This window comes from Macrotis lagotis, chromosome 1 (assembly GCF_037893015.1).
Source record: "Macrotis lagotis isolate mMagLag1 chromosome 1, bilby.v1.9.chrom.fasta, whole genome shotgun sequence".
In the NCBI taxonomy this organism is placed as follows: Eukaryota; Metazoa; Chordata; class Mammalia; order Peramelemorphia; family Peramelidae; genus Macrotis; species Macrotis lagotis.
Window position 1 is genome coordinate 398,432,806 of NC_133658.1, and position 21,465 is coordinate 398,454,270.

The 21,465-nt window shown below is 36.2% G+C and overlaps 1 long non-coding RNA gene across 2 annotated transcripts in view; it reads right to left on the reverse strand.

The window, feature by feature from the left end:
• Window positions 1-21,465, reverse strand: part of LOC141518369 (uncharacterized) — a 130,086-nt gene that overhangs the window by 98,759 nt on the left and 9,862 nt on the right. For both annotated transcript variants that reach the window (XR_012477168.1, XR_012477167.1), the window contains exons 2-4: window positions 18,692-18,778; window positions 9,469-9,550; window positions 7,669-7,732 (exon numbers count right to left, since the gene is read on the reverse strand). This is a non-coding gene — a long non-coding RNA (uncharacterized LOC141518369). The remainder of the gene's footprint in view (window positions 1-7,668; window positions 7,733-9,468; window positions 9,551-18,691; window positions 18,779-21,465) is intronic.

Here is a 21,465-nt window from a genome sequence, read left to right on the forward strand (position 1 = left end):
ATTGATAATGACAGCTAGTAGCTATTTCAAATCTTGAAACTGAAAGGGATTTTAAATATTGCAGTTGAGATGAAATGTAAAGATCATTTAGTTCAATCCTTTCTTTTGCATCAAGGAAACTAAATCCAAAGACAAGTGGTTTGATCAAGGTCAAGCAAGAAAGCTGCCCAGGATCAGAACCAGGATTCAAACATCCAAACCTGATCTTCTAACTCAACCCAAAGTTCTTTGCACAATGCCATACTAACAAACATTAAGTCAAATTCCATGGTTGACCAAGACCTGGACACCTCAAGCTTTATAGGGAGGAGGGAAAGGTTGGGGAAAAGAAACATAACAAATAAAACTATGAAACTGATTAAATGGAAGAAAACTCTTTACATAATTGGAGTATAAATCATTTCAGATGTGAATAATGATATGCAGACAGGCAATTTATTTTAAGTATTGGAGATTTGCAATCACTAGTTTAGCTATATTTGAAATTCTCTCACCAATTTTTGGGAGGATAACAACATAGAGAGCCCCTTTTCCCTGTCAGTCCTCACAATACAGAAAGTTGAAAACTAGAACACAAAATGTAAAAAGTGGGATGGACCTTAGAACACTGAAATGAAAGAGGCTTCAGAAGGTAAGAGCTAAAAGGCATCTTAATCCATGAATGTGGAATATAAATTGAGGGAAGTGGGGGCATTAGGACAGCAAGTAGTTAACTATAGGAATTGAGTGCACTACACTGACTTCATCTTTTGACTCAAACCCACGGCTAGTTTAGTTCCCTTTCTAATTAACTTTGGGTCTAGTCCAAATTCTGTCTTAGACAGAGAACCCTTGGCTCAATTGTAGGAATTATTTCATTGTTTGAATCTAGCCCTCCATGACTAGAAAGCTGGACCATTTCTACTTCTATTTAGAGACCCTTAACCAAAGACATAGGTTATGCTACCCAGAAACTCAGTCAGATTCAAAGAAAGAAAGGAGTTTTCTCACAATTACAATCTCAAGCAATCTATATGCCTTATCTGAAAAAAAAAAGCGCTCCATCAATTATTGTTTCTATGTTCCTTTGATTGTTTAGAGATACTTTGGGGAGTGGGATACCTCTTTTTCTGAATTCAAGGAATTGTACTTGTTTACTTTCCTCTCAATTTGGAAATCTAATCTTACATCCAGTTAGAAATCAAATTACCTAACATTATGTCGTTTCCTTTTCATTAAGTGGCTTTATTTGATTGTTTTTAATATATAAAACTCTGTTTTCCTATATTTGCCCTATATTGAGGAAGAGGCCTGACACCAGTTTTCTAGATAATTGGCATATATTGCTTAATAAATTGATGTGCTCAGAAGATCCAACCTTTGTTTTCTCAGTCATTTCACCTTTCACACACAACAGGATTCCTGATGGGTACCATCTATTCCAATGACTTTCTTTTACAAATGGAGAGTCAGAAAATAAGTGATTGTCCACTGCTGAATGTCTGACTGATTGATTCAGTAGAAGTTGAAATTGGAATTTAGTTCTGTGTTCAGTGTTTCTTCTATCACATCTAAATTTCAATCATGTATATCACAAAGAATCATTAAAACTCAGAGCTAGTATGGATAAGTGTTATAATTTGCTGCCTGGTGCTCCCTACACTACCATATCTGCTTTCAGCCTGATTCTCATCCAGGGAAGCAACTCCTATTGAGGAGCCAAGCAAGCAAGTTTACCTGTAACAGCAAGAAGGGATCAAATATTTATTTTTTGTATCACTATGTGCTAGACAACATGTAAAATAATTAATAAATATCTCATTTCATTCTGACAACAACCCTGTGAGGTAGGTGTTTCTAATTTACATTTGAGGAAACTGAGGCAGACAGGAGTTAAATGATTTGCCCAAGGTCAGAAAACTGGTAAATAACTGAGGCTTGATTTAAGCTCAGGTCTTCCTGACTCCATGTCTAGTGCTCTATACTCTACAATACCTGTCAAGATATTTTGAGACACAAAGAGTAAAAACATGTTCCAGGCAAGTCAAACTACTGTTACTACCTTGACCAATATCTCTGTCCAGATACAGATGGAGATAGCCCAGGATCCTGAATCCAGTCTTGGGAATAACAATACTTCCAGTGCCCTCAGATATCATCTTGGGAAGCAATCCATGTGGAAATGCAGCCTGGTCATTGCTCTACAACCACAACCACAGCTGCTGAATGCATAGAAAGGATAATTATTTCCACTAAGATCCTTGGCACTGTCCGATGGTTCAGCACCAGAAAGTGATATTATTTTATCAGTGTAAATACTTTTTTGCTGCACCCTAAGTACTTTGGGATCTTTCCATCTAACTTGACACTGAAACCTTTCATTTGTATTGTCTCTTCCATTAGAATGTGAACTCTCTGAGAACAAGGATTATTTATGTTTTCTTTGTGTAGCCCCAGAACAGTGCTTTATACATTGTAGGTGCTTAATAAATTCATTCATTCATTCCTTCATCAATGCAAATAGGGATGATTCACTTCATATATGCTGAGTTATTTGCTTATGTTAAATACATGTTTTAATCATATGCCATATGTTTTATTGTGCATATTTATTTTTAATTGTTTGCTGCTGCCTTTTGTATTTACATAGTCATTTCTGAATGTCTCTCTTCTCTTTCCCTTGAAATTGAGAAATTAGTTAAGCAAAAATAATCAATCAATTGACCACATTTAGCAATTCAAACAACATTCTACCCTCATAGTCCCCTATCTTGCCTCCCTTAAAAAAGGAAGCATGTTTCATTATCTATTCTCTAAGACTCCAAAAAATTGTGTATATTTTCTTAATTATGCATATTTTTGTTTATTTTAGTTATTTTTCCCCCTTTACATTGTGGTAATAATTGTATATACTGTTCTTCTAATTTTTCTCTGCATCAGTTCATACACTCTCCCCAAGTTTCTATGAATTCCTTACACTACTCATTTCTTACTGCACAGTAATATCCCATTTCTTTCAATTATCAATTTGTTTAATCATTCCCCAGTCAATAGTAACTTACTTAGTGGAAATAACTATCCTATCTTATACTTATGTATATGCTGCTACATATACATAAGCCAAATTGGTGCTAAGAATATTTTATTATATATTTAACATATTTTTCTGTTTTTCACCTTCTTGGTGATATTAATCATTGAATGAAAGGGTAGGAAACAGGTTAGAGACTTTTATCACTTAATTTCAAACTGTTAGTTGGAATAATTGAACCAATTTGCAACTCTATGAGTTAGTAGTAGTATACTTTCATGACCCTTCAGGCATAGACTATTTTCATTTTGGGATCATTTTAAAATTTTAAATTATATTGATAAGAAGAGAACAAAGAATAAAGACACAGTATGTGGACATAAGCAAATGCAAATTGTCAGGTCCTTAGATACTAAGATTTGGCTAGATTCAAGAGGGGTTGAAAACTGGAAACGAAAAGAAGTCTATGTGTCTTCTCACTCCCACAGAAGTGAAAGGGATTCAAGTAAAATAAGATGTAAATAAAACATTAGACTATGTGTATACTATTTAATTCAATACATGTTCTATCTCAGAATCTAAAATTTTTTAAATGTTGTAATCCAAATGTTGTAATCTAAAAAAAAAAAGGCTGCCACACTAATTACTTTTGTCTTCCATGGTTGATGGTTGGTAGTTCTCTGATTGGGTCATAAGAGATGAGAAGGTTTGCTTAAGTCCTTATGCCTACCCATAAAATACTTCCTCCTCTTCACCACCCTCAAATTATACAGAAGTGACAATAGGAGGAGTGGCTAAGACTTTGGTGTAAAGAGGTACAGAATCTTGGGAGAAGGCTCTCACATAACTAATATAGATTCCTCCCTCTTTCTTTTCTCTAAAGACACTGACTTTGAAATTCAATCTATCCATGCACTATCCATCATTTTTTCCCTGTATTTCTCTTCCCCATTGTGCTTTGAAAATATTGATCACCTCTGATTTGGTGAGATGGGTATTACCCTAATTTTAGGAAGTTCAGTTCCTGATCCACTTTGGGAGGTGCATGTTGCCCTGTCTTTCTCTTTCTGACTCTATCCCCTCATCCAAACTCCCAGAGAGGTGTGCAGAATAAATTACATAGGCTTCCCTGACAAAAGAAAAGAACCTATTATTATGCATCAACGGTCCATGCATCAATGACCCACTTAATTCCTTTGCATAGCCCTTCTAAATTTGAGGATTTAGTAAAATCCCTAGTATTGTAGCAGAAAGAAACCAAAGGTCAAATTCCTAGTTCTGCCACTTATTAGATATGTGGCAATGGGTATGTTACTTCTTTCTGGTTCTCAATTAAGTTTCATCAAGAAAATGAGTCTAATTTACAGGACACCTGGGATGAGATAATGAATATAAAGAATTTTCTAAACATAAATGCTATAGCAAAGTGAGATAGCATTATTAGTATTATTAGATGAGAGGAGAAAGTGACTTGACCAAACTTTCACAGCTAAGGAGGGTTTGTATAGTTACATCTACCACCCTCTACACTTACATTTGACATTCAAACTTCATAGTAGGTGACTTCCTGATTATGACATCAAATGTATGAAATACATTTGTTTAAGTGAGACATTTCCTTTTTTTTTTATAAAACACCCATTTCTCCTGATAAAACTCATTCCTCTCCAGGACTGCAGAACTCTCCCTATTGCTGATTTTTTCTTCCATATCATACTCCCTTACTGCAGATTTATCCCACTAAGTTCTCTCCTGAGACTTCTTCTCTTCATAAACTCCTATGGTTTTGATTGATATCTTTATACAGATGGCTCCCACATCTGTATATCCAGATCTAGTCTCTCTCCTGAGCTCCAATCCCAAATTTCTAATTGCCTATCAGATATTTCAAATGATAAACTGCAGATATGTCAAACTCGGCAAATCCAAAACAGAATTCATTGCCTTTTTCCCCTCAAATTCTTCTATTTTTTCTATTACATCTGAATTTCTGTTCTGTCAAAGTCACAATCCTCCTTCCAGTGTACCAGGTTTATGACCTTGATATTATTCCCAAGTCTTAATTTTCATTCAACCCATAAATTCAGCCAATTATTAAATCTTGATGCTTCTATATCAATTGCAGATCTCTCATCTATACCATTCTCACCAATGACACAGTCATTCACTCCTCACACAGGACCTACCATTATAGTAGGAGGTTATATGTTTGTTGATTAATTTATTGGTATTATTATAACCCAAGTATACTATGAAGTGAAACCATTCAGGTGAGTAGATTTCTCTCTCCATCCATACCTCATTAGCAATTATGCTGTGGCAGAAACACAGGGTAGTGGTTAATAAAAAAAAATGTATGCTTCCTATCTTGACAGGTACCTCATGAGTCATGAGTTCCTGAGGTCCAAGGTTTTAGTACTTGAGTTTGTAGAGAAAGAAAATTTTCTGATCAGTCCTGATCCTTGACTATGGAAGACAATGGCCCCAATCCCTATTCCTGCTAGTATTCTTTAACTTGGACATCCAAGTCAGTTTATCAAGTCAAGAACGTGAACAATACAAGTCCTAGGAGAAATAAATCTTGCACAAGTATTGCTCTGGCCTGCCATATCTCTCTGTTTGGCAAGAATATGAATTATACTGATTTAGGTAACTCCTAAATTTTTTTGAGGGCACAGAGGTGATAGACACAATGGATGGAGTTCTGGCCCTGAATTCAGGAAGACCCGAGTTTAAATTTGACCTCAGAAACATACCAGCTGTGTGACCCTTGGCAAGTCACTTAATTCAAATTGCCATTAAAAAAAATTAAGAGAAATAAGGAAAATTTTCTTGAGGAAGGTGGGATTTTAGCTGGAACTTGAAGAAAGTCGAAGTTAGGAAGCAGGAGCAAGGAAGGAGAATTTCACAAGCATGGGAAACAGTGAAAATGCTTTGCGTCTAGAGATTGAGTTTCTGGTTAGATGAATATCAAGGAAGCCAGTGACTCAGAGAAAGGAGCAATAATGGGGGCAATAAGGTAGAAGGAAACCAGGTTATGAAGGGCTTTAAATGTCAGAGGATTTTCTATTTGATACTGGAGATGATAGGAAGCTACTGGAGTGAAATTAAGGCCTTCTCATGCCCAATTTTAAAAGAGTTGTGATATTTATACTATTATTTAACAAAGTTAATAAATTCATTTTTCTCAGGCAATAAAATCACATCAAAAGCCATGACTAAAACAGAAAAGAATGGACTTCCATTTTTCCTCTATGCCAATATGTTTTGACAAAAATCTATCACAAAGCTGTTTATTAGAAAAACTACTAAAAATCAGAATTCATCACTTATATTAAATCTATGGAAAAACTGAGAGAATATTCTATCTCACTGATATTCAAACATTTGTGGAGCTATTTGGGTTAGCCACAAGGTAGCACAGTGGTTAAAGCTAGTGCTAATGATCTACTAATGAAGGGAGACAGGGTCAACCCAACCTTGTTTCACAGTGATAATTAGGCATTTAATAAATGTTTGTTGAATTAATGAATGAATAATTAGAAAGTAAAGTGAATTAATTTTTATGTTGTTGTTAGTTAAAATAGGAAGTCCCTTCTAGCCCTAATATTTTAAGGTCCTTTCTAACTCAAATATTCCGTGTTCTATACTCTAAAGTTCCATCTAACTCTTAATAGCCTACATTACAAGAATCCTTCTGACTGTCATTTCATAGTTATCTGCTTACATCTTGATAGATCCAGACTCTTATTTCTCTCCCCCAAAGGCATTTCTAGGCCATTTTCTTCATTTTCTATTTCCTGCTCAAACTATCTTGCTCCCTGACACCTACTCCATCCTCTTGGGATTTTACTCAAACTCTACTTCTTCTAATTTTTGTCTATGCTTTTAAAAAATTCTGTGGAGATAATTAAGATCATACACATGGTCTTCTCCACATCACTCCCTATCTTCAACTTCCTGGGTCAACATTAAAGTAGACAACGATCAGAGAACAACATAAATTCCCATCAGGCCCATACTCTGTCCTTACTTGTTTGAGCCCTGACCTCCAAGCCTGCCACAGTCAATTCACAGAACTTTGGTCAAGGATAAATAGCCTCAGGGACAATCGTTGACTGGTTCAGTCTCCATCTAGCTCCAAGCAAAAACTGCCAAACCTCATTGAAACCATTTTCTTTTGCCCTTTTTTCTGCTCTGGTCCCATTGCCTTTCTGAATCAGCCTCCCTAAAGAGAGTTAGGTCCCTCATGATTAGGTTCTGTATGCAAAGGGAATGTTGAATTTACTGTTTACTGAGCTTGCCTTTGGTTAAAGATTTGTAGATGTTAGAATATAGAAATGCCAAAAATGAAATGAACCTTAGACATAAAATATCATAATGGAAGAGATCTTTAAGATTATCTAATTCAACTACTTTACTCACTTTATAGAGAACAAAATGAGTCCCAGAATACTAAAGGACATGTCCTAGATCACAACTATTTAGTAACTGAACCAGGACTGGTATACAGTCCTTCATGAATCTCTATCCATTAGTCAACAAGCATCTTTTTAAAAAATATTCAATTTCACAAACAAATATTAAACATCTATTACACATAAAATACCATTCCAATGCTGGAGGACACATAAAGTTCAGAAAGTATGATTCTTTACCTTTTAGATCTTCTGTCTGGAAAGATGAGACATGGACACCAGACAAAGTAGATTATGATAAAATCTAGAAAACCACAAGAAGAACAGAAAGTACTATGAGATTAGATATAAATTGGGTGATTCAGTGCCCAGACTTTTTGGATTTAGGGTGAGGAAGAACTGAGTTTGAATCCTGCCTCAGATACCTACTAGTTGGGTCATCCTAGGCAAGTCACTTAACTTCTGTCTTCCTATTTTCATCAACTTTAAGAGGGAATAATAATATTTCAAAGGGTCATTGTGAAGATCAAATAAGACAATACATGTAAAGTGCTGGCTAAACCTTAAAGTACTATTAAAAATGCTAGTTATTATTATCTCTTATTATGATAGCACTTGAGCTAATCCTTAGAGACAGGGACCTTGATTACAAAGGCAGTCTTCTAAGAAGGAGATAAAAGTATTTGCACTTTCCTGAAGCTTGTAGTTTTCTGCAGATTGGCCAGGGATCATTGTATCAGTGTAATCTTTTACACTCACAAGACTAACAATCTCACTCAGGTAGATAAAGATTGTTCACTTACTGGAGAGGCATTCATGTTTCAAGTCAGAACTGCAAGTATGAATCAGCTTGTATTTCTACCCCTCCCTCACCCATACCTTCCAAAAATGGTAGTTACAAAGAATAAGTTATGGTCTCTCTTCTCAAGCAGTTTATTGAATGAAAAGGGACATGCCAAACATATTTGAATCAATATGATAAATAGCATCGCAAGTAACTTTTCCATCCAAGATTCTATGCTCTAAATTCTAAGAATTCTTATAGTTCTAATATTGTATGTTCTAAAGCTTCTAGTTATGACATCCTCTGTTCTAAAGTCCTCCTGCCTCTAATATTCTAAATTCAGGGCTCTCTGGTGCCTTTCAGCTATATTAAAGCTTCTTGAACACTGGACTCGCAATCAGGAAGGCTCAAGTCCATAATTTTACTTCAGTCGTTTAAAAACTATATGACTGGGGGCGGCTAGGTGGCTCAGTGGACAGAGCACCAGCCCTGGAGTCAGGAGTACCTGAGTTCAAATCCGGCCTCAAACACTTAAAAAATTACCTAGCTGTGTGGCCTTGGGCAAGCCGCTTAACCCCATTGCCTTGCAAAAACCTAAAAAAAAAAAAACTATATGACCCTGGGCAACTCAAACTTTCTTGGTCACATTTTCTCCATAAAAGGAAGATAATATTAGCCACCTACCTTACAGAATAATTGTAAGGAACAAATAAGATAATGTACTGAATGTGTGAAGCTTAAAACATTCTATGTGATATGTATTTTTCATATGCATATATAAAAAGTAAGACATATGTTTATATATATATTGGACATAGAATATTTTATGGTCTATACTTGCCAATATACACATACATATATAACACATATATACATGTGTATACACATAGCTATATAAATATACATGCATACATATATTTATATTCTGAACTTCTTTACATTCTATGATCTCTTCCAGTTCTGATATTCTTTGTGCTAAAATTCCTACCAATACTAATATTTATTCCATATGAAAAGATAAAGTGAAGATGATATTTTTGGAGGGTCTTAAATATTAGACCAAGGAATTTTAATCTTATCCAATATACAATGGATAGCAATAGTCAATAATTGTTCAAAAGAATGCTCTGGGAAAATGAATCTGGGATAAGCTACTGATATAGTAGAGAGTAAAATGGATTTCATCTGATCAATAAATTTGGTCATACTTCCTTTTTTTCCACTCCTCTTAAGATGGGTAAGCAGAATCCTCTCACCTCAATCTCCTATTTATTCACTCCTCTCTAGTCTGACCATTGCAGGACAAACAGGACATTCTGAAGTACTCTGCCTGGGGAGCTGAGAAGAAAAAAAAAAATCATTTGCATGCAAATGTCCCCTTAATGGGTAACGAGGCAAACAGTAGTCACTAGATGTGCTGTGTAAGGATGAATTGTCTCTAAATAGAATATGCTCCAAGTTTTCCATGGGGCACCTGCATCAGCAGTTCTAGAAGTAAGTCACTGAGGGAGAATGAACTTTCTCCCAGGCATGCTCTGTGCCCCCCCCCAGAACATTTACTTTCATAACCATGGGAACAGAGACAAATGCCATCCAGTTCTTGCCTCAGAATAGACCAGGAAAAGGTGGCAACCCAGACTCCTTTAGCCCATGGTTTTCAAATAGGAACAGAATTTATTATTCCTTTTCCTTTTTACTCCCCTTGTACTAGCTTCCCTTTTTCCAACTAAGATCCTTCCAGTTACACAGATTCAACATCTCAGGATGCTTGGACACTTACTTCCCACTCTTTTTACCCGTCAAAGTCATGCTTCTTAGACGCAGCTTAATAGATAGCAAGCTGAACCTGGATTCAGGAAGTTCGTTGTTCTTGGAAAAAACACTTCCAGAGTTCAAATTTGACTTCAGATCCTTATTAGCTATGTGATCTCGGGCAAGTCAATTCATTAAACCTCTGTTTATCTCAGTCTCTTCAAATGCAAAGTAGTGAAAGGAGTGAGGGGAGGAATAATAGTACCCACCTCCCAGGACTGTTGTAAAGATCTAATGAGATAATATTTGTGAAGCACATAGTAGGCACTACATTAAAACTAGTTCTGTATAAGCCATTACCGAGTCTTGTTAAAGTCTACAAACATGGAATCTCTCATATCCAGGGCTGTTATGAGGATCAAATGAGATAAAGTAAAACACTTTGCAAACTTTAAAACATTTTTATAAATACGTGTTGTTGCTGTTATTATTGCTGTTATTATTAGCCTACAATTACCAGGCCTCCAATCTGGTGATGACTTCATCCCTTGAATCTTCTAATTATACGCCTACTAAGCCCAAGCAATGTTTATAGAGCAATATAAGATATGGAGGTAAATGTTTAACAGCCCTAAAAAAATGTATGCACATGCACTTTTAAACTTAATCTGCATTATTAACACTTTTTCAAGTCTGGAAAATCAACAAAACAATAAATCAATCCTTGCTTGGTAGTGACTGCCGATTTCTGAGATGCAGATGCTCTTACTGAAAATTTAACAACTAAGTGTTCACAAACTCATTAGAGCTGGCTCCTGTAAGCCTTGCAGTCACATCCACACTCTTCTTTTCACTTGAACTGTCATCCCCTAGTTCAAGTCCTCATTACCTCTCAACCAGATAATTGAAATAGTGTGCTGGATGAAAGAATGAAAATCATTTAGTACTTGTATGTGCCAAACAAGCAAGAAAGCTCCTGCCTTCCACAAGCCTCCAGTTTAAATAATGTCCTTGAATTTAAAGGCTCTCCTTTGCCTCTTTTTATATCTCCAGAGCTGACTGTACTCCATAGTATACCAGGTGATTAATAGATATTGACTGACTGATTAACACCAGCCTCATTTCCAAAAATGTTTCCCTTCCTTCTCAGTTCCCCGATCTGGCAAGTCATTATTTGTAACAAAAACAAACAAACAAGAAAGAGAAAAATACTGCAGTTCAACAAAACAAACCCACACATCACCTGAATAAGACTGTAAATACAGTGTTCTACACTGAAAACCTCTTCAAAGAGGTGGAGAGAGGTCTATTTGCTCATCTTTGGGGCCAAGATTACTCATATAATGACATAGCATTCAGTTTCAAGGAGGTGAATATTTTTTTATTTACATTGTAAATATTGTTTTCCTGGGTCTTCTTACTAGTTTCTTTTTTTTTTTTTTTTTTTAGATTTTTCAAGACGATGAATGGGGTTAAGTGGCTTGCCCAAGGCCACACGGCTAGGTAATTATTAAGTGTCTGAGTTCAGATTTGAACCCAGGTACTCCTGACTCCAAGGCTGGTGCTCTATTCACTGCGCCACCTAGCCACCCCTTCTTATTTGTTTCTTAGTCCATTGAGTAACAGGTTAGGATATATCAAGTTATTGCCTTCTATCGGCCAAATATCATTTGATCGTGATTGCTCAGCATTAATGATATTATGTGCTGCCTCGATGATACAAGAGGAAGGGAAGCCAATTTAAAGCCAGACTCCTGCAGCAACCAGACCATCTCCAATAGTCCTGTTTCCTTTGAATCACACCCTAAGATGGAACAATTCTGGTAAAGGCAAGTGAGAAGGATGTCTTGCACAGCACACCCCTCACTATAATAAACATAATTATGCAACTCACACCACTATTCACTTCTTTGAAACCTAAGGACTAATAGTAGCAGCATGTCTCTCTCTGCATGTAAGCTCCTTATAAATATTTCAATATTTTTTAAAAAATTCTCCTCATTCATGTATTTTTATTGTTGTTGTTGTCCAGTCCTTTCTTACTCTTCATGATCTTATTTGATATTTTCTTGATAGAGATACTATAGGGGTTTATCATTTTTTTCTCCAGCTTATTTTACAGATGAAGAAACTAAGGCAAACAAGGTTAAGTGACTTGCCCTGGGTCACACAACTAGCAAATCTATAAGACCATATTTGAATTCATCAACATGAATCTTCCTGATTTCAAATTCAATGTTTATCTACTATGCCACCTATCTTCCCCTACATTGATTATCACAATAAAATAAAATTGTTTAGCTGTTTCCAATCAATCAATTTTTTAAGTGCCTACTATAATCCAGGAACTAGGCTAAACTCTGAGAATTCAAAAATATAAATAACCAGTCCCTACCCTCAAAGAAACTGCATTTTATCCATGGAGACAACAGATGCATAAAAAGTTCACACAAAATACAGAAATTATGTGCATGGGTGTGTGTGTGTGTGTGTGTGTGTGTGTGTGTGTAACTTTAGGGAAAAAGCATTAACAGCAGTAAGAGAATCAGGAAAGGCTTCTTTTAGAAAACAGCAGGGGGATGCAGAGGAGAAATTACTGCACCAGACATCAGGAAAAACTAAGTTCAAATCTGAACTTAGATAACTATTGTGTATGATACTATGCTGTGTGATATCAGACAAGTCATTTAATCAACCTGCCTCAGTTTCCTACCTGAAAAGTGGTGGTTATAATAACAATTATCTCCTTGGGTTGTTGTGAGGAAAATTTGAGAAAATATTTATAAAGTACTTTGAAAGCCTTAAAGTTAAATAAGCTATTTTTATTATTATTATTATTATTATTATTATTATTATGCCATGCTTGAGTTGAATTTTGAAAGGAACTAGGGCTTCTGAGAAACAAAAGTAAGGATAGAGTGAATTTCAGGTATGGAAGATACTCTGTGCAAATGCAGATGGATTGAAGAGTGTGGCAAATAGACTAGCTGGGCTGGAGCAGAGACTTCAAAGGGACTCAAGCAAACTAAGACAATAAAGACAGACTGGAGCTAGTTTGTGAAGTTATGTAAATATCAAACAGAAGTTTCGCACTGGATGCCAGAAAAAAAATAAGTAGATACTAGAAGTAATGGAACAGGAGAGTGAGTGATTAGAACTGAACTTTAGCAATATTATTTTAGCAGTGGTGTATTGGATTGATTAGAAAAGCAAGAGACTGGAAGCAAGGAAATTGATCAGGGAAGTATTACCATAGCTCAGGTGAGGAGTGAAAAGGGCTTTCACTATGATAGTACTCTTCTGGATGAAGTAAAGGGCATGAAGGTGGGAGATGACATGGGAATAGCCTCACTATGATATGTGACATGAAGAGTGAGGAATCGAAGATGACTCTGAGTCTACAGACCTGGGGTCTAGGAGAATAAAACTTGCAATGGAACCAGGGGAGTTCAGAAGAAGGGTGGGTGCATGTAGAGGGGAATACAATGAGTTCTGTCTTGGATGTGTGAAGTCTGTGTAATCTATAGTTTGAAAAGTCTAATAAGCAGTTTGTGATGCAGGGCAACAGGTGAAAAGACAAAGACTGTTTATGAAAAAGACATCTGCAAAAAGAGATGATAATTAAGACCCTGGGAGTTAACAAGGTCACATGTTAGCAAGGGCATTAAGAAAATATAAAGAAGAGGGCCTTAAGACAGAGCCTTTGGGTATATTCATGCTTAAGGAGTAGGACTAACTTATGATCCGGCAGAAGAGACTAATAAGGAATGATCTAGCAAATATCAAGAATCATCAGATTTTAATATTAAAGAGATAAAGAAGAATAAGAATTGAGGAAAGTGTATGGATTTTACAATAAAGAAATCATTAGTAACTTTGAAGGTAGTAATCTGAGTTTAAAGAAATTAAAAATCAGATTGAAAAAGGTTGAAAAATGAATAAGAAAAGAGGAATTGGAGACAAGGAATGTTATTAGGTTTCTCTAAGAGTTTGGTTGTGAATAAGAATAGATATTGAAGACAATAGTTTCAGGAAATTGTAGCAATTTAAAGTTGTTGGGTTTTTAAAAGATGGAGATGACCTGAGCATATTTTCAGGGAATGAAGAAGCCAATAGAAAGATTGAGTTTTGGGATGGATGGAGAAGGTGGTTTTGAGACAAAGAGACAGAAGGGAATGAGATCAAGCACACTAGTAGAAGAATTGAACTTGAAGAGAAAAAGTAGCCTCTTAAGAGTCTGAATAAAAGAAGAGAGAAAGGGAATGATTTCAAGGGGTTTTGAGAATTGTTGGGCATCATCTTTGTTTCCAGTTTTTTGCTACTTCAAAAAGTGCTACTATAAAAAATAAACTTTGGTTTATTTGAAACCTTTCTGCCTATTTTGATTTCTCTGAGTATAAGACTAACATTTGGAATGAACAGGGCAAAGGGTAAGGATGCTTCTTATGTCATTCCAAATTATGGAATGGTTGAACCAATTCACAGTTCCACCAATAGTTAATTGCATTTCAAAAGCATAAATCAATCCTTGTCATTTCTCTACTCAGGAAGCTCCAAAGATTCACTTTAGTCTCTAAGATCAAATATGAATTCTATTCCCATTTAAAGGTCTTCATAATCTGTATTTCTTCTACATTTCTATGTTATGACACTTTAGTGTCCTTTAGTCACTCCCTACCTCCAATGTTACCAAGTCCTGTCATTTCTACTTTCACTACATCTCTCCTATACACCCTCTTCTCTTCTCTTCTCTTCTCTTCTCTTCTCTTCTCTTCTCTTCTCTTCTCTTCTCTTCTCTTCTCTTCTCTTCTCTTCTCTTCTCTTCTCTTCTCTTCTCTCCTCTTCTCTTCTCCTGCCACCACCCTGGAACAGGTCATCATCACCCCACAAAAATACTATTGTAAGAACATATTTCTTGGTCTTACTACCAAAAGTTTCTCCCTACTCTGGTCCATTCTCCACTTGGACGCCAAGGTAATCTTTCTACAATCCAGGTCTGACCATGTCAGCCATCACCCCATCCCCCCGCCCCCCAAATCCAGCTCTGTTATCTTCAGAATCCAATGAAAAAAAATCAGTTTGGATTTTAAAGTCTTTCATAACCTAGCCCCTTACTACGTTTTAGTCTTCTTCCATTTTACTCTCTTCCACACATTCTAAATGTCTTCTCGCTATTTTTCACATATGACACTTTCTCCCAACTCTTTTCATCAGCTGTCCCCTATGCCTGGAATATGCTCCTTCTCTCTTCCATTTTCCCCCACCCTCTGCCAACTTTCCTGGCTTCTTTTAAGATTCAACTCAAATTCCACCTTATAAAAGATGTTATTTCCTTTCCTGTAGCACTACCACCCTCCGTGATAGTGCCTTCTCTCTGAGATTGGCTTCCATGTATCCATACCTGTTTTGTTTGTACATCTTCCCCATTTGCAGATGAATTCCTTTGCTTTTCTTTGTATTCCCAGCACTTCACACAGTAGTAGGTACTGACAAATAGTAACTACTTAATAAATGCTTACTGTAGGACTTCATGCTCTCTACATTCCTAATAAATGGGCCAGCTTGTCATTCAGCGAAGATGGAATTTCACTTTTGAGTTGAAGGCTCCCTTGACACCCCCATATACTAACACATTTCCCATCCCCATTGAACTTTATTTTGGGTTGTTCCCCATACTTTGCATGATTTAGCTATGTGCATGTGTTATAATACCACCACTCCCCAAGTCTACCTCCCACTCCATCCCACAAAATAAAAAAAAATAATCTATATTCCTTCAGAACAGGGACTGTTTTAATTTTTGGATTTATATCCTAGAGGTCTAGTACAGGTATTTTTAGTCTTTAATAAATGTTTGCTAAATGAATGAATGAGTGAACGGTCTTGGGTCACCAGCTTAGACAGGGTTGATCATATGAATTAATGTTCCCATGATTCCCAATTAACAAAACTTTCCCAGGAAAGAGTGGATAGAGCACAGGATTTAACATTTTTTTAAAAGAAACTCACATTCCTAATGCTTTCATCATAATGGTTTTTTGAAAGCTGCAACAATACAACCTCCACTATGTTGCTATGGCCTGATAACTGTGTGACTCATAGAGAATAAACGTCAGCATCTGCTTGCAGTCCTGTTCAATGCACACAGACTTCTATACAAAAACTAGGGAAGGTGGTATAAGGTGAGGAAAAAGGCAAAGAACTTGACTGAGCCCTAGAACCTAGGTCCACTTAGGATCTTAGAACCTAAAAGGTCAGAGTCAGAAAAATCTTAGAACCCAGAAAGTCAGAACTGGACATCACTATCTAGATAGCATAGTCAAAGCTGTACCATTTTTCAAATGAGAAAATTGAAACCTTTTGTTGTTTTCAATTGTGTCTGATTCTTCATGACCCCATTTGGAGTATTCTTAGCAAAGATACTGAAATGATTTACCATTTCCTTCTCCAGCTCACTTTTTAGATAAGGAATTTGAAGCAAACAAGTAACTTGCCCAGGGTCCTAAAGGTAGAGTCTGAGGTCAGAATAGAATTCAAGAAGATGAATCTTACCCTTTGATCCAGCTGTACCAGTACTGGGATCTATAGCCTGAAGAGATCATGAAAAAGGGTAAAAAACATCACTTGTACAAAAAATACTCATAGCAGCTCCATTTCTGGTGGCAAGAATTGGAAATTGAGGGGATGTCCATCATTGGAGAATGGCTGAGCAAATTGTAGTGTGTGTGTGTGTGTGTGTGTGTGTGTGTGTGTGTGTGTGTGTGTGTATGATGGAATATATGTGATATATATATATATATATATATATATATATATGATGAAGCATTATTTTTCTATTAGAAATCAGGAGGGTTAGGATTTCAGAGAAGCCCAGATGCTGAGTGAGATGAGCAGAACCAGAAGAACATTGTACATCCTAACAACAACACAGGGGTGATGATCAATCTTAATGGACTTGCTCATTCCATCAGTGCAATAATCAGAGACAGTCTTAAGGTATCTGTGATAGAGAATACCATCTGTACCCAGAGAAAGAACTATGGAGTTTAAACAAAGACCAAAGATTATTGCCTTCAATTTTTAAAAAAGTTGTCTTATGTACTCAATAATTTTTCTATCTTTAATATTTTATTTCTTCCTCAAGGATATGTTTTTTTCTCTCACCAATTTTGTTCAATGTATAGCAAAGGAAACAATGTAAAGATTATCAGATTGCCTTCTGTGGCAATCTAATGGGGGAGGGGAAGAGAAGGGAGGATGGGAAAAAATTATAAAATTCAAGTCCTTACAAAAAATGATAGGTAGAAATGACTGTTGTATAATATTGAAAAACAAATAAAATATTTATATAATAAAAAATAAATGAATAAATAAAGTAAAATAAAACAAATAAAAGAACATCTATCTTAATTGAGGTCTGGGAAGGTGGTCTTTTTCCCCCCTTTCTATTTAGGTGGCATCCTTCAAGACTTTATGTTGATAGAAATTTTGCTTTGTAGTTCAGAAGGATATTTATTTGCTGTTCATAAGGATATGTCCCTAGAAGAGGGATTATATTTGCTTTGCTTAGCCCCAGAAGGAAGAAGTACAATCAGTGGCTGAGATTTAGAGAAGGCAAATTTCAGTTCTATGAAGGGAAAACCTTCCCAAATGTAAGAGCTGTTCTCAAGTATAAGGTACTACTCAAGGGTGGTAAGGCCCTTGTCCTTGGAGTGTTTTCAGCAAAGACTAGAAAATTACTTCTCAAGGATGCTGTTGAGAGAATACTTATTCAGAAATCAGTCATTCTAGATCCCCTTAGAATTCCCTCCTAACTTCTGACATTCTGACTCCCCTGAAATAGTGATGGTGGTCCTCCTCTCCACACATGTGTGTGACTGTATATACTTATGCACAATCCAGCTTTTACCCTATTAGCCCAATATCTGGGAAGAGTCGCATTCGGTGGTGGCAAGTCTGTTCCCTTATGATATCCCACAGAAGTACAGTATGGATTAGATTTAGAAACTGACCTTTAAATATTCCATTTTCTCCATATCCCTCCTCTTTGTGCCACAGATCAGAATTCTCAAGGGAGCACTGAGTGTAATTGCTTCAGTGTCTGCTTTGGGAAAGGCTGCCTTTGGTGCAATGCTGTTCTTGTCTGAAGCTTTATTTTAGTTCCTTTGTATGAAGCTAGCTGGCACTATCCTTTGCATTAGGCTAACTGTGTCAGATAGCAAGCACACCATGGCTGAATTTAGACTTTAGACTTGTCCTTTTACCTATGGACCCTGAGTCACATGAATATATACTCACCCAGACAGACAGACTCTCATCTCCCATGAGAATCATTTCCTTGGGAATGGGTCTGAACTAACCACTGGGTGTCAGGCTTGTGTTGCCCAATTATAAGGGAACTAGTGGATCTGTTTGACTTGGTACCCAGATTGTACTCAGATTCTTATTGTAGTTACCTTAAAGTCATAGAATCTTAAATGTGGAATGGAACCTCAGAGGTCCAATCTAAACCTTGAATATTAAGCTCTAAGAACAAAAAATATAATATTCATATCAAGGGAGGTAATAGAACCACTGAACACAAGGATACTTATATATATTTGGAATGATATTTGTAGTTTAAATATATGAAGATTTCCAAAGTGCTTTCCTCACAACTTTGTGAAATGAGTTAAGTATCATTATCTTCACTTTACAGATAAAGAAACTGAGGATTAGAGAACTCACCCAGTCAGTGTCAGAGGTAGAACTTGAACCCAAATTTTCTAACTTCCAAGTCCAGTATTCTATGTATTCCTCCACCCTGAAAAGAACCTTAGAATATAGAACATAGAATGTCATTGTCTAGAGAATTTAGAACATAGAATATTAGAGCTGCAAAGAATCATAAGAACATGAACTGAAGGGAAAGGGAGGTAAATATAACCAAGTAGAGAAAGGTAAGGTTAGAGAGGAAGTATAATCCCATTCCCCCCCAAAAAGGAAAAGTAATCAGGAGATAGGAATGGAAATGGGAAAATAGTGAGAGCAAAATTTTCCTAGGAATTATATTTTTCAAGAACAGGACAGATAACCAATATGACTGGAATAGTTAAAATATATTCCTTCCTAGAGTCAGATAGATAGTCTGAATGGCCTCAGAACCCCAGAGTTCAAAGAGAAGACACAAGTGCTGCCATGCTATAATCTCAGTCACTTCCCTCCCTTGTCTCATAAACTGTTTTAAAATAACTATTGTTTTTCTCCCAAGGAAAAAGCCCATAGCCACCATATTTCTTCCTGACCACAATTCAGTGTCACCTTAAGTAATGAATGATCCACTATGAGTTCAACTTTACAGATGATGGGCCTCTCATTAGTCTGTTGACTAAAAGACTGAGCCTTTTAAGGCATGTAGGGGTCAGTTGGAGTAATAGTATTTTCCCTGGGAGCTTTAACTAGGTCACCGTGTCCTCCAGGAGAGTTTGGAATTCTAACACAAATGAGAATAGAAAGGCTTTTGGAGATCTCTATGCAAATCAGCCACAATTTCTCTGCTAGAGTTTTGTGTAATATAATATGAATAGCCTTGCTCTGCCCCCACTCTCCACAATTAGTCAATCAGCAAATATTTATTAAATATTGACTATGTACTAGCACTTGGAATACAAATGCAAAGAGTGTAAGAATCTCTACACAGCTTATATTCTAATGGGGAAGAAAACAAATAAGTATCCAAGGTTATTCAGACTAAATATAAAGAAAAATATCTTCCAACAAAATATTTTTTAATAAACAACTACCTTGTTAAATACAAGATGAGAGGGTACCAGTAGTTGGAAAGACTTATAGAAGGTAATGCTTGAGCTGAGACTTGGAGCAAAGACCAGATTGATTCCATGAGAGGGGTGAGGAGGAAGTGAATTCTAGGCATGCAAATACTAGTTCAAAGGCATAGAGATGAGGGAATGGAGTCTTTTGTGTGAGGACAGAGAAAGGGTCAGTTTTTCTGGATCACAGCAGGAAGAAGAGAGGTTAATACACAGTCAAGCTGGCAAGAAAGGTTGGGACCAGATTGAAGAGGACTATACAATCTAAACAGAGAAGTTTGCATTCTCTCCTTAAGGCATTAGGGAACCCCCTAGAGTTTATTGATTAGGAAGTGACATGATCAGATTTGTACTTAAGAAGTGTCACTTTGACAGTAGTGTATAGAATAGTAGTTGTGTGACTAGAGGGAAGGGGTCTAATGTGAGAGACACTGTTTTAAAGTAAAAACAGCAAGATTTAGCCAATGATTGTATATGTGCAATGGGGAAAACTAATGTTGAAGATAATGCTGTGTTTATGAACCTGAGAACCTGGAAGGATGGCAGTATTCTCAACAGAAATAGTGAAGATTGGAAGAGGAGTGAGTTTTGGGAAAAAATAATAAGTTCCATTTCAGAAATGTTTAATTGGAGCTATCTTTGTAACATACAATCCAATTTGAAATATGCAATAGAAAATTGTATGATCCAGGATTGGAGTTCAGGTTATGGTGGAACTGTTGGAGTTGAGGGAATGGAAAGGCAGACAGGAAAAACAATTTCTTTCTACAAGAAAGATAGAAATAAATGAAAACAAAAATGGGAAATCCTGTCATTATATGGTAATCTGTCATTGAAGGAGATAATAACTCATTTTTATTCAGGTATTGTAATAAAGTTAACAAAGTACTTTCCTCTCAACAACCCTGTGAGGAAGAGAAGGAGAAGGAGGAAGTTGAGGAGGAAGAGTGGTGGTGGCAACTGTGGTGGTAGTTGTGGTGGTGGTGATGTGATTGGTAGTGACAATGGGAGTGGTAGTTGTAGTAGAAGAAGAGGAGGAGGAGGAGGAGGAGGAGGAGAAAGAAGAAGAAGAAGAAGAAAAGAGAGAAAGAAAGAAAGAAAGAGAGAGAGAGAGAGAGAGAAAGAAAGAAAGAAAGAAAGAAAGAAAGAAAGAAAGAAAGAAAGAAAGAAAGAAAGAAGGGAGGAAGGAAGGAAGGAAGGAAAGAAGGAAGGAAGGAAGGAAAGAAAGAAAGAAAGAAAAGAAAGAAAGAAAGAAAGAAAGAAAGAAGTAGTAGTATTTGTTCAGATGAGAAAACAAACAAAAAAGATAAGGTAACCTGCTCATGGTCCTATAATTTGACATTTTTTGGGAATTCTCTTTCATTAATATTATTGATGATAATAGGTTGGTAATATAAAATTGTTCCCATTTTATAGATGAGAAAATTGAAGACCAAAGAGAAAAATTTCCCCATGATATAAGAGTCAGTTTAAAGGCTGAATTTCAATCCCAGATTTTCTGTTTCCAAAATATATCCTCCAACTCAACATTTAACCTTTATTAAATAGTAGTTATATGTGTCAGTTCCTCTGCTAAGCAGTTAAGATACAAAGAAAAGAATGTAACAGTCCCTGTTCTCAAAGGATCTTTCATTCTACTGGAATAGGCTTGTGGTACACTCATGAGTCAAAATTAATATTTACAAAATAAGT